Source organism: Neltuma alba, unplaced genomic scaffold (assembly GCF_004799145.2).
Source record: "Neltuma alba isolate B1F8T4 unplaced genomic scaffold, ASM479914v2 tig00005885_pilon, whole genome shotgun sequence".
Lineage (NCBI taxonomy): Eukaryota > Viridiplantae > Streptophyta > Magnoliopsida > Fabales > Fabaceae > Neltuma > Neltuma alba.
The window spans coordinates 21,845-35,957 of NW_021634269.1; the positions used below are offsets into that span (position 1 = coordinate 21,845).

General features: G+C 33.4%; 2 pseudogenes; both read left to right on the forward strand.

Annotated features, from left to right (window-relative positions):
- The first annotated feature begins 4,108 nt into the window (after positions 1 to 4,108).
- LOC114748987 (stem-specific protein TSJT1-like) lies at positions 4,109 to 5,897 on the forward strand (annotated as a pseudogene).
- A 5,234-nt stretch (positions 5,898 to 11,131) lies between these two features.
- On the forward strand, positions 11,132 to 13,614 carry LOC114748986 (stem-specific protein TSJT1-like; annotated as a pseudogene).
- The last annotated feature ends 499 nt before the right edge of the window (positions 13,615 to 14,113 follow it).

Consider the following 14,113-nt stretch of genomic DNA (forward strand, 5'->3'; position numbering starts at 1 on the left):
CTTTTCATCCAAAACAAAGTTTACTTGTGTTTTTAAATTTCAAACTATAAAGGATATTTGTCTAATTTTAATAAAATGCAAGAGATAATTAGAATGATATGATCTATTTTTATAATATTTCATATTAATTTTAAAAAAATAATTCTAACAAAATTAAGAAAAGTGCAATACACCAAACTAAGATAATAACTCCCACTTGCATGCATAAAAACCTACCCCACTCTTTCCCTCCATAATCACCAAATAGATATTTCATGACCAACTAGATCTGTAATCATGGGATGCGGGGTCCACCCATCACATTCCAACTTATATTGACAAGATTTTAACTTTTGTTTGTTTATTATTTATCATTGTACTCTATTATACCGCTCGACTTAAACAAAATATTTTTTCGATCTTAAATATAAAAATTAAATAATTAATTTATAAACATAAAAAATTAATTGAATTAATTATATGTAAAAACTGTGCATTAGTTTTCTTAAATATTTCCTTTAATTACGTGCATGAATGAGAATTCCTTTTTAACATAAGCCATCAGTCATCACTAGAAATAATTTAGAGCCAACGAAGGTTGGTTTGGTTAGTGATGGTGAGTTGGCCCATGACCTTAGTAAATACTGGGAAAACGGGTCGGCCCGTCACGGGCAGCCCGTTTAAACCCGAGTTCTAAAAATGACTTATTTTTTCAAGTCTGACCCGTGAGATGACGGGTTCGGGTTGGCCCGCGGGCTTTTAGTCCTTTTAACTAAAATGAAATTTTTTAAATTTTTTTTACATATTTTATCAAAATAATAAAAATAAAACAATAAAATTACTAATAAAAGGTATAAATATAAATAAAATTAACTTACAAATATAAACATCATCATGTCTAAACATATATCACAGTGTAATAGAGTCTATTGAATAAACAAACTAAATAGAGGACAGACATAAACAACTAAATAAGCACTAAGTTCAGTAGATAATTACAATGCAGATGATCTGGTTTAATTATAAATAATTAACAAAAAATTTTAACTAAGAAACATAGTATACATAAAGAATAATCATTGTCATACCGACAAAAAAGAAAAGAGTCCATCATCCTTAATTCTAAATTTATTTCTAACTATAAAAATGATATAGATCTTTATTTTAGTTCAAAAGATTTTTTGATCAATTATATTTCAAGTATAAAAAATATGGGAGAATAACAAATAAAGACTGTAAAAATTACACATACAGTATGTTAACAAGTTTTGACAACTTATAAATAATAATATATTTTTGTGAATATGTTTAGTTTTAAATTTTGCAATTTTCACGTTTTGTTGGTTATTTTTCCCACAACTATAATATAATGATTCTTTTTTTTTTTGTGAATGCTATCTGTGTGAGCGGTTGGGATAAGTAAAAGTAAGAGTATGCTATGTCTAAAACGTTAGGGTTTCCTTTTTTAAGTTAAGAAAAAAAATATAAAAATTAAAAAAAATTGGCGGGCCTAAACGGGCCGGCCCTTTTATTTTTTGACTCTACAGGGCTGGCCCTTTTAAGCACGACTTCCCTTTCAAAGCTCTAAAATACAAGCCCGCCCTCGACTTAAACGGGCCGACCCGACGGGCTCAGCCCGTTTTTTCGGCTATGTTAGTCCGAATCGAACCCTTAATATGAAGATTTTGTCCGTGAGCAATTTGTAAGTATTTTAGTTGTTTTCTTGTTAGATACGGGCATTCTCTTTAAAAAAATAATTCTATTCAAAATAATTCTATGCATAATACTGTTAAGCACCACGTATAGATATTTTTTCCAATGAAGATTTAACCTTAGTTTATTGGTGTGAAGGACTAAATTCAGTCTTTTTTATTATCTATGTAAGTTTTTTTGAACATGGAGATATACTTTCAGTTGTGGGTCACAACTTAATTTACTGAAAGGGAAAATTACAAATAAAGACTTCTGAATATATAAAATTATGATTTGAGACTCTAAATTTGAAAAATAACAAATAAAGACTCGGTCATACTTTTGCAAATATAAAATGTGGATGAAATGCCTAAAATGTCTCTCAGTTAAATTGTGATTTGGTTTACTGAAATTGTCATTCGCTAAAATGAATTTGTCATTTTCCATAGTCAACTCGTCATTTGGCATACCCTCAGCCAAGTTGTGATCTGGTCAACTGAAGTTGTCATTCGTTAAAGTGAACTTATCATTTCTCATAGTCAACTTATTAGCTGGCTGAAGAGCATTTTAGACATTTCATATTTGCAAAAGTGGGACAAGTTCTTATTTGCTATTTTTGAAATCCAGGATCCCAAAGCATAATTTTACATATTCAGGGGTTTTTATTTATAATTTTTCCTTACCTAAACTTTATTTTATTAAAAAAATACAAATAATAATGCAACATGACTGTCTCCAGTCTTTAATATAAAACTAATTAACTAATTTGAGTAAATTAAAGAAATTTGTAATAAATAAGTATTATTTTTACTAAAATATTCTTACTAATTATATATATTAGCTAGAACTATTATTTGATAAAATCTTTAACATGCACAACTACTATAAACATTATTTTAATAAATAAATAAATATAAAGATAAAGTATATTGAACTTTTAATTAAAAGTTAAATAAATTCTTACGTTAAAAAAGAAGACTAAAAGGTAGCCAAAATAAAGGATGGAAATTTTGTTGGGAGGCTCATTAAGAACACACTATGATTATGTTCCCACAGTTTTTTTGTTCTTTTGAGAAACAGTGGGATGTATGGGCCGATTACAAATGTGTGAGGAGTAATCTTTATCTCTATTGGAAAAGTCTAAAAGTCACAGTGCCCAACCAAGCTCTTTTAGATATTTTTATTGTATTTTCGGACTTATACATCACATCCACCCCAAACCATGAACTCTACAATGACTTTAATATAAATATGTCTCAATCTAATGCTAAACATGGGAAATGGTCTGAACGGACCAAAATTGTCATGACCAAGCTGTTTTATTGTTTCTCTCTCCTCCTTTGCCCCACCTCAACTCAACGTCAGACGTCATATTTACTATTTAGCCCTTTCATTCTCCCTTGCGTAACTCAATTCTATTTCAACCAAAAGTGCAAATAAAAAATATATATCAATAGTTAAAATTATCATGATTTCATCCATAAAATCAAATACATAGCCAGTCATAAATCCGTACATATTTGTAATCCTAGTGCCGGTCCTTTATTTATTTTCAAAACAATTGACAAAGTAAAATTTCATGGCTGACCGTCATCTTTACAAGTAACTCTTGAAATAAGAATAAAATTTTTCTCATATGTCCCACTCGTACAAGACAAAATAAATTAGGATAAGCTCATCCAAACAAGGGCCTATTTGAATTTCTATGGTAATCTATCAATTATACGAGTTAAAACCATTATATATATTGAAGAATGCCCAAATACGCCTTATATAAATCTAAATCAATTATCAGCCAAACACCCTTTTCAATGTTCAATGAACTTAGCTTTGTGACAGCGAGAGCGGGAATCTGCCCGCTCACCAGCCTTCCAGAAAGAAGATATTTTTTTATCTAAAACAGGGTATCGAGAAATTTTTTTATATAGATATATTTTGTTTATATAAGGTATAATATATACTTTTTCAGTTTTAATATAAGACTCATTTAATTAATTTGATTAGATTAAAAAGTTTGGTAAGTTAGTTAATTATAAGAAATGTGACACATTTTTCCTAAAACATTATAATCATCTTTCTTAATACCTCTTTTTTCTTTTTTTACTTGATTATATTGAGAGGGTATTCATAGAAATAATTTAGAGAAAATTAATAAATATGAAAAATTAGTCTTATATTTAGGATTAAAATTAACTCGAATTATATATTAAGGACCGGAAGAGTATTAAATAAAAATAAAATTAAAAAATTTACTTAATATTTTTTTTAAATATATATGAAATATGTTCGAAATAATTTATAAATGGTAAACAAAGGCGGAACGAAGCAACCACTAACAGTGACAATGTGGGCCACACAACCATGGCTCTGTGAAACAAACAAACGAAACAACTTCCGAATCTCATCTGACAAAAAGATAAAGTTCCGATCACCTCGTTGGAATTTGAGAATCTTATCCATCCATCTCAGTCTAACGTAGTCTTTGAATCCACGCCCACAATAACATTTTAACCAGCTCAACTCAACCATGGATTCAGGCAAGATCCTTCCTTTATAAATACCAATCCAATCCACCATGAAAATTCCTATCCCATTCCTTTCGTTGTGAGAGTTTGACAGATTCAGAAATTCAGAATGTTGGCTATTTTTCACAAGGCGTTTGCTCATCCGCCGGAAGAGCTTCACAGTCCTGCTTCGTATAAAGGATCTAAGAAGCCTAAGCTTCCTGAGGAGACTCTCAGAGAGTTTCTTTCTCTCGCCATCCAGACAACACTTGCTCTATGAGCTTTGGTGAGGCTGCCGTGCTTGCCTATGTCCGTCCTGAGCGACCATTTTCCATTCATCAGAGGTAATTCTTCATCATATCTCACAAGCTTCTGGTTTTTGGTCCACGGTGAAGAAACCCATTTCGTCTCTTTTCTTCTTCCATGAAGCAAAGATCGTTGCTTTTCTGATCCATGTTTTTTTCTTGTGTCCATCGAATTAAGGTCCTTGTGTTTTGTCTGTGGTTATGCATTCCGAATAAAGAGACCCCACTTTGGGATTTTCACATTCGCAGGTTGTTTTGCGGGCACGACGACATATACTGTCTCTTCCTGGGGAGCTTGAACAATTTAAATTTGCTGAATAAGCAATATGGGTTGACAAAGGTGACCAGCGAGGCCATGTTTGTGATTGAAGCTTACAAGACTCTTAGAGACAGGGGACCTTACCCTGCAGATCAAGTTGTGAAGGATCTTGATGGCAGCTTTGCCTTTGTTGTCTATGACAGCAAGGTTGGAAGCGTTTTTGCCGCACTGGTATGTCTGCCATGGACCGTGTTTTCCAGATCGAAACCAGTTAATTTGTGACCAGCTAATCCATGCTCATCATAAAGAATTTCAACAAAAAATAAGAAAAGAAAAAGAAAACACATCTGGTATATGAAATTGAAAAGATAAACTTGATTTCAGGGTCAGATGGTGGAGTGAAGCTGTATTGGGGAATTGCAGCAGATGGGTCCGTTGTTATCTCTGATGATCTCGAAGTCATAAAAGAGGGCTGTTCCAAATCGTTTGCTCCCTTTCCATCTGGTACTGTTTCAGCTCCATTACTGGTTTACCATGGACATATCTTTAGGCGTCAATCTGTTTGGATAATCCTAGAAGAACCACTTTTTCATTTTACAAAACAAAACTCCTATCTCGTATTTACTTTATACAAGGCAGTGTCACTTAAAATAAGCCAAATCAAACAAAAGTACTTTCAAATCATAAACCCTCTTCTTCAATTTCTGTAAAAAAAGAAGAGAGTGGATAGAGATGACGAAGGGGGTGATGATTGTTTATGTGTTATATTTGCAGGGTGTATGTTTCACAGTGAAGGAGGACTGATGAGCTTTGAACATCCAATGAATAAGGTAAAGGCGATGCCAAGGATTGACAGTGAAGGGGCCATGTGTGGGGCCAACTTCAAGGTTGATAAATACACCAGAATCAACAGTATTCCTCGCGTTGGAAGTGAAACCAACTGGATGGATTGGGACCATCACTGACCTCAAGTTCAATAATATCACTTTGTCTTTTTATTATTAGGCACAAAGAGCTAGGCCCCACTTGAATAGGGGGTTGCCAGCTTCTATTTCCTGGTTTCTTTTCTTTTTAACTCTACTGTAGAATATTATTGAGAGAGATCAATAAACTTATGTCTTGAAATGTCAATTACAGGGGGAAAAAAGGTGGCTGCTACTTGCTAACTACAATCATAAAATAATGTCTGTCAACCACTGAAGCTTATCCTTTCCTTCCCTCACAAAACAAAGAACAGAACAAAACTACTATTGCTGTTTTTGAACTTGTTTTCAAGTTGAGAACTTCTCATCATAATAATGCCATGTTCCCTTCTGAATAATTTGAATATGGTTGAGTTGCAAAGTTGGTGCTGTATAAGTTAGTTTGATCTTCCACGAATTAACCGGCGGATATCCGCGAAGGAAATCCATTTTAAAACTGCTTCGCTAGTTATATATACTATTAGTATTTATGTTATTTTCCTCAGAAAAGGACTTGCTGATATTAATTCAAATCCCTCACTCATTGCGTAGAAAGAATGTGCAGACAAAAAGACATACACTCACAAGCTAAGTGGCAAAAAATAAAGGAAGAAGAAGATATCTGGACCAAATATGCATGGACAATGTTGTTGCACTGTGTAATAGTCAATTAGACTTACAAATCCTTTTAAAATAACAAAAACTAGTAGTAGAGCTATGGCTTGAGCCAGAAACAATTGGCCCAATTTTGTATATGCGACTCAGCTCCACCAATATAATGAAAACTTGAATCTGATAAGCAAAACATTCCAAAGTCAATATTCCAAAGCCGACGAGTTCCGTGGTACTTGTTCAAAGCAAATAAATGCAGTTTCTTCTCTCCGTTTTTCTCTTCCAAACCAAGCGTTGAGATCAACCTGCAGCTTTTTCGTCGTCCACAAAAATCAAACGACCACCCAAGTCTTTAATCTCCATCCATTCACAAACCCCTTCACAATTTCTGGTTCTTTCCAACTCGTAAACCTTAAATCTACTTGTGTTACCTCTAACTAGTATCAGATCTCCAAAAAATACATCATATGCCAAGTAAACAGCTATACCTTTGCTGATATCAGCTCGCTTAGGGTTAACGACGATAAGTTTTTCAGACTTGGGAGCATTATGATTGTTGTTGTTATTGTTGTTGTCATTAGACTTATCCAAGTCAATGAGATTATAAATTTCTATGTCTTCATCACAAAGACCGTATAATAAATTTCCAGTGATGACTATGTCTATAAATGTTGTACCTCTCCCAATTGATTTCCATGACTTATCTGTTATTTTGCAGAAAATAATCCCACAAGAAGTAAGACCCGCCACAAAAACTGGCTCATCTTCAGGGCAATTATCATATGGAGCTGAGGATGCCACCATTTTTGTGATCTTGGGAATCTGGTCATCATCCTTATCCTTCATTATTTCTGATGGTAACATAACCTTAGCCCAAGACATAGGGTTGAAGAAGAAGAGGTTGATGAGTGAATACTTAGTTTTATTTGAGTCGGTCCAAAGAAAACCCTTAGCTTTTGTAGGTTCCGCCATTATTAACCAACTGTTAACTGTGCCGAGAATGAGTTGATTTCTTGGGTATATTTTATTCTCAAAGCGCAAAATTCCAATTTTCTTGTCTACCTCAAAGAAGCAAGGAACCTTGTCATTTTTGCCAGTGGTAGGGCATAGCAGAAGTAATGGAAGCTGAGGAAGAGGATAACAGTGCCTGTTTGTGACGGCTTTAACGAGCAGTGCTTGCCAAGATGAACAAACAAAACCAAAATTATAGAAGTCCTTGAAGCTCAATCTTCTTAATATTGATTCTGCAACTTCTTGGTTCAGATGATTCCAGTTTTCGCTGTATTTCTTTTTTGGCATTTTCTTCGCAGCAGTGCTTTGAAAGCCCATAGTGATATATCATAACCTATATTAATATAAGTTTGAATTTGAGTCTTTATAATATATATAATCTAATCAACAAAAAATAATCACAATCAATGACAAGTAAAGATTTTACAACGAAGTTGTTTGAATTGTCAATTAATAATCCTATATACATGATGGAAAAATTACAAATTTCCTTCAAATCACACGGACACTATTGATTTGAAAATTATGAAAAACAAGCCAAAGTAGAAAAGGGGAAAAAGAAAAGAAAAGAAAAGTACCTTTGGTGGGTAGCAACACTTTGAACTGATTCTTCAATCATTAAGCCTCTATGCTGCGATGCAATTGAGGAGCAAGGATTATATATAGAGGACTCGCGGTGGTTATATTCTAGTTTATTTTATAATCTGAATAATTAGTTTATCTTATCTCCCTGTAGTTTTTTTAATTTGAAATTGAAATTTTGATCTTTGAATTACCTTGTACAATGATTACCTTTTTTTTTTTAATTGAGAAACACGTATTAAAAAAAATTTCCCCTTGCATTTACAGGAATTACTTCTAGTTTTTCTTTTCCTAACTAGCTTATTGGTGGGTTATTTCTATTTTTTTAGATATAATTTATCTAATTTGAAATTATCTTGGTACCAAGATGTTGATTATTTTTTCTGATCGAGGCCGGAATCTTATCAAGTCTGATTATGATCTTTTGCAAATGCTGCAGGTTTTAAATGCCTTCCTTATAATTAAATATTTTAAATATTTTATCAAAAGAAAACTAATTTTAAAAAAACCAAAAAATAAAAATTATTTATTTCTACTTTGTAAATTAAATTTTAGTTTAATGATGTAATTCTAAACATTTCTATATTTTTTAAAACAAAACTTATTTGTGGTAATGTTATAATTTGTAATATCTTAAAATATTTTGAAGTTTTTTTTTAACATCAATATTTTGAAGTTGTTAATTATCTATTTTAAGCCTTAAAGACATTTTAATTATAATTATTATATTACTTAACAGTTTTTGATTAAGAAAGTCATAATTTTCCATTAACTTCACTATTTAGCAATGTTAAAAGTTAGAAAGCTTTTTACAACATTTTAAAGATTAAGGGACCAACATAAAATAAAAACAAAGTTAACGGATTAGAGTAAATTATACGTCAAACTTATACACTACATTTACTTTTGCCTATTAGCGCCTTCAACTTTGTGTAGCTTGTTGTGAGTTATAAATAAGGATCACCGTTTTTTTTTTTTTTTTGTGTTTTAACCTTAAAAAAAAACCGTCCAAACATATTTTGTTTGGGAATAAAATCAAGATTGCCCTAGGAATACATCGTGATTGAACAATATAAATAATTAAAAAAAAGAAATAGTTTAGAAAAAGGAAAGAGAAGTTTATAAGGACTTCAATTACACGCAAACTTTTTTAAAATGAAAATCATTATTTTGCACATAGTTAAACAATATTCCTCCAATCCTAAATATAAAATCTTTATATTAATATATATAATGGTTTTATATTTATTATTTAGAACCGGAAGAGTATTATACATACCCAGCTAAAGAAGAGTTAGACACACTCAAATTCGGATTCTTTCTAATAAATAAAATTTTTAAATAAGTACTTTAAACCAATCTTTAGTTTTAATTTTAGAGTCTCATGAAATTGAAGCAAAAGGATCCACAGAAGTACAGAACACATCATGATTGAACAGTCGCAGTTTGTGTGAGAAAACAGTGGATGATAATTATACTTGAGTGAGGAGGAAGCTGAATCTCTGTTGGATAAGTTTAAAATGTCTCATTCCCAAACCAAATCCGTTTGAGTATCTGAATTTTATATTGATTTTAATATCCTATGTCACTTTCTTCGTCCCTCTTTTTTCGTCCCATCTCAATCTTGAAAGGTCATATTAGCCCCTGTATCCACACTCTATTCAATTCTTTTTTGTTATATTACGTATCATCATCATCATCATCATCGGTATGAAAATATTAAAACTTCAAGAACTGTGTAAAACCCATGACCCATAATCTAATAAAGTGCACAAATTATATTATACTACTTAGAAAAATTTTATTAATTTAAATTAAATTTATATTATTTATACTTTATTTTTTAAAAATTTTCAAAATTATTATTGTTTTAAATAAATCCAAAAAGTGAGATAAAATTATATTTTGTGAACTCACAAATATATTTTTTTTTACCGAAAGAAATATTTTGATATGAAAACTACAAAAAATTAAAATTTAAACCTCAGTCTATCCATTTGTTCAAACTTAATGGCCCGTTTAGAATAATTTATAAGTAGCTTTTCAATTGTGATTCACGGAATACGAAGTAAATATGTAAGATGAGTTTTACCCTGACTTACATGAAACGTGCTTATAAGTGATTTTAATCATGATAACAAATAGAACCAATATTGCATCAATTGATTTAAGCTTTTTTGTATTTTGCAATATCTCCATGTATCTTCATTAACGTATTGAATTATTTTTAAATATATTCATATATTATCCATAGTAAATTTCTTAATTACATTGTTGATGACAGAATTTGAACTTAAGCCTTTGGCCACTCTGACCTTTGTCCGCTTCCAAAGTTTGTACAGATGAACAAAATATACAGATGGCGTCAATCACGAGCTTCCACGATGATTTTGGTCTCCAAACAAGGGAAGATGCCTTCCTCTCCCATGGTAACACGAAATTAAGAATCCGATGAAAGTGTCACAGTGACGATGTGGGGTACTGACAAAGCCGCCCCAACTCATTGCAATTTGTGAATCTCATCCATCTAAGGACCTGTTTGGATAGCAAGCCAAACTATATTTTGGGAAAAGAATCATTCAAACAAACACAAATTACCTGAAATTATGATTTAGGTCAAAACCATAATTTTGGAACTCAAAATCATAGTTTTAAGAGAAGTGAATTCATTCTGTTTCTGGTTCAAATTAGAGAGTATGATTATGCCTATCAGAGTAGATCTCAACAATAATATGACTTTAACAACCCTTAATTTTTTTTATAAACATATTTAATCTTATATCTTATAAATATATATACACATATTAATTATTTATTAATTATATTATCTTATGTATTATTAATTATGTTGGTAAAAAATATATTATTAATAATTTTATTCCTTCAAATTAAAATATATTATAAAATCTATGTTTTATGTAATTATCATATTAACTTATATTTTTTTTTAGTAATTTATATATATAAAAAGTGTTTCTGATAACAACTATCTAAACACTTTTATTTTATCGAATCACTTTTTCACAAAATCTATTCTCTCAAAATTTATTTTCCAAAAGCTATGCTCCAAAACATGATTTGATTTCCAAACACCTTTTAAACTCGGGATCCACGCCCACGATAACATTTAACCCGACTCAACCATGGATTAAGGCGAGATCCTTTACTTTTAAATACCCCCATCAACCCAGCATGGAATTCCTATCTTCCTTCCTTCCTTCTTTCTTTCTGACAGTTTGACAGGATCAGAATTTCAGGATGTTGGCTATTTTTCACAAGGCGTTTGCTCACCCACCAGAAGAGCTCAACAGTCCTGCTTCGTACAAAGGGTCCAAGAAGCCTAAGCTTCCTGAGGAGACTCTCACAGAGTTTCTTTCTCACCATCCTGAAAACACTTGCTCTATGAGCTTTGGTGAGGCTGCTGTGCTTGCTTATGTCCGCCCTGAGCAACAATTCTCCGTTCGTCAGAGGTAGTTTTTCATCGTACAGTGTCTTTCTGACATGTTTTTTAATTGCTTGTTTCTAGACCCAATTTGTCTCGTTTCGTTTACCACATCAAGCAAAGGGAAGCAGATCCTCTCAGCGTCTTATTTCTCAGAATCCCTCAGAATCCTGAAATCCTTGCCGTCCAAATAATCCAAAGGCTCATAGTCAACCATCTTCAACTTTTTGCTTCTCTCTCCTCTTTCGACTCCCAAGAACTGGTATTGGACTACTACTGGTTAACAACCATTTTTTGGGCAAGAGGGCAAGCAAAACGAAGAAAGAAAGTTAAGACCAAGACGGAGGCAGCCAAAGTGTGAGATCTGTTTTGAGAGTGTGAAGGCGACGCGAGTCTGTCAAGCAAGAAGGTAGACTATTTCAGGTTCAATATGCCAAAATGGGTGCTGGTGTTCGACCTTGTGTCAAATGGACCATAAATTTCAAGACATAATGTTGGGTTCCGACCCTCTGGTGGTGTTGTGAAACCTTCACTCACTGGGTGGACAGTGAGCTCTGCACCAATACCTCGTTGATCGCCACATTTTGTTCTGGTGCCAGTCATAAATATGAGCATTGAGCATTTCTGATATTTATCTGCCTCTAACATCTTCATTTTAAATGGCCAAGGGAGAGAGTTGAGTGATGTTTTGTTTAAAATTTGTAATTTACGCTTGAGTTGCTTAATAACCATGAATCCAAAAATGCATGAAGCTATTCTGTCTATCCCATTCTTCATCTTTCACGTCATTCTCATAATCGAATTGGAAGAGGGAAGTTACAGGTCCTAGGTCCCAACCACAATCAAACTGCAGATATTTTGATTTTGATGAATCTTTAATCATTAATATTAATTTTTCTTTTAAAAAAAATATTTGATATGGAAAGCATGGTAGTGGAAGGAGCCAAGGAGGCGATTGCAGTGGTAGGCGGGAAGCGTGAAGGGCAGGCCACAACAGCTAGTTGGGAGGGAGAGGGAGTAGGAAGAGGAGAGAGAAGTCATAGGTTGAGGATGAATGGATGATACACAATGGGCCTTTAGATCATTTGGACGGTCAAGATTTTAGGCTTCTGAGGGATACTGAGAAAAAAGACGCTGAGACGATCCGGACCCCAAGCAAAGATGGTTGTTTTTCTGTTTCTTAATTCTCTATCAACTAGGTTGGAGAAAACCCACTGTGTTTTCTCTTCTCTCCACCGAAGATCCTTGTGTTTTTCTTGTGGTTCATTGTCTTAAGATGCAGAAGCCCCACTCTGGAATTTTCACATTCGCAGGTTGTTTTGCGGGCACGAAGACATATACTGTCTCTTTCTGGGGAGCTTGAACAATTTAAATGTTCTGAATAAGCAATATGGGTTGACAAAGGGCGCCAACGAGGCCATGTTTGTGATTGAAGCTTACAAGACTCTTAGAGACAGGGGACCTTACCCTGCAGATCAAGTGGTGAAGGATCTTGATGGCAGCTTTGCCTTTGTTGTCTATGACAGCAAGGTTGGAAGCGTTTTTGCTGCACTGGTATGTACCACGTTTTCCAGATCGAAACCAGTTAATTTGCGACCAGCTAATCCATACTGATCATAAAGAATTTCACCAAAAAATAAGAAAAGAGAAAGCAAACATAATTGATATATGAAATTGAAAAGATGAATTTGATTTCAGGGTTCAGATGGTGGAGTGAAGCTGTACTGGGGAATTGCAGCAGATGGGTCTGTGGTTATCTCTGATGATCTCGAAGTCATAAAAGAGGGGTGTGCCAAATCCTTTGCTCCCTTTCCAACAGGTACTGTTTCAGCTCCATGGAGATATCTCTAGGTCAATTTGGCGTATTAAAGACAATAAGTGGCTTAGTATGGCCTAAACCATCTTAAGTACCCTTCCTCTCAGATTATATATGCTAGTTTACGGGCTAAGGATTTCCAAGGAATTATAGATACTCAATTTCTGCAAGAAGAGAAAGTGGATAAAGATGATGAAGGTGGTGGTGATTGTATATTTGTATATGTGTTGTATTTGCAGGGTGTATGTTTCACAGTGAAGGAGGACTGATGAGCTTTGAGCATCCAATGAATAAGGTGAAGGCGATGCCAAGGACTGACAGTGAAGGGGCCATGTGTGGGGCCAACTTCAAGGTTGATAATTCACCAGAGTCAACAGTATTCCTCGCGTTGGAAGTGAAACCAACTGGATGGATTGGGACCAACGCTAAGCTTACTTATTACTTTACATTTTCTTTAATGAGAAGCACAGAGCTAGGTCCCACCCCTATCTCTCCCTCTCTTTTCCCTTCTTAAGTGTTCTGTAGAATGATGAGAAGATAAGCTAAAGTCTTGAGATGTAAATTAAAGAAAAAGTTGGTGTTGCCGTCGTACAATCATGTCACCCCCTAAATCTTATCCTTACGTAACAAAACGACCCCTTGTTCTAATAATGTCATGTTTCCTTCTGAATATCAAACGTTGGAGTAGTCTTTTTTGTACACTTTGGCCTTGCTGCACCAATTAAGAACGAGCTTATGATATAAAATTATGTTTGATTTTGTTAAGGGGAACAAATATTAAAAATTGGACTGGTAGGCACTGTCTACCTAAGATTATTTCATGGTTCACTTGCTTTGGGAGATTGAAGCAGGTTAAATAGTCCATTATGCTTGAACTCGAGCTTTTCTACGCATATTTGCACTTTATTAGATTTTCCAATATAAACATGACATATGAAGCTTTAATTGA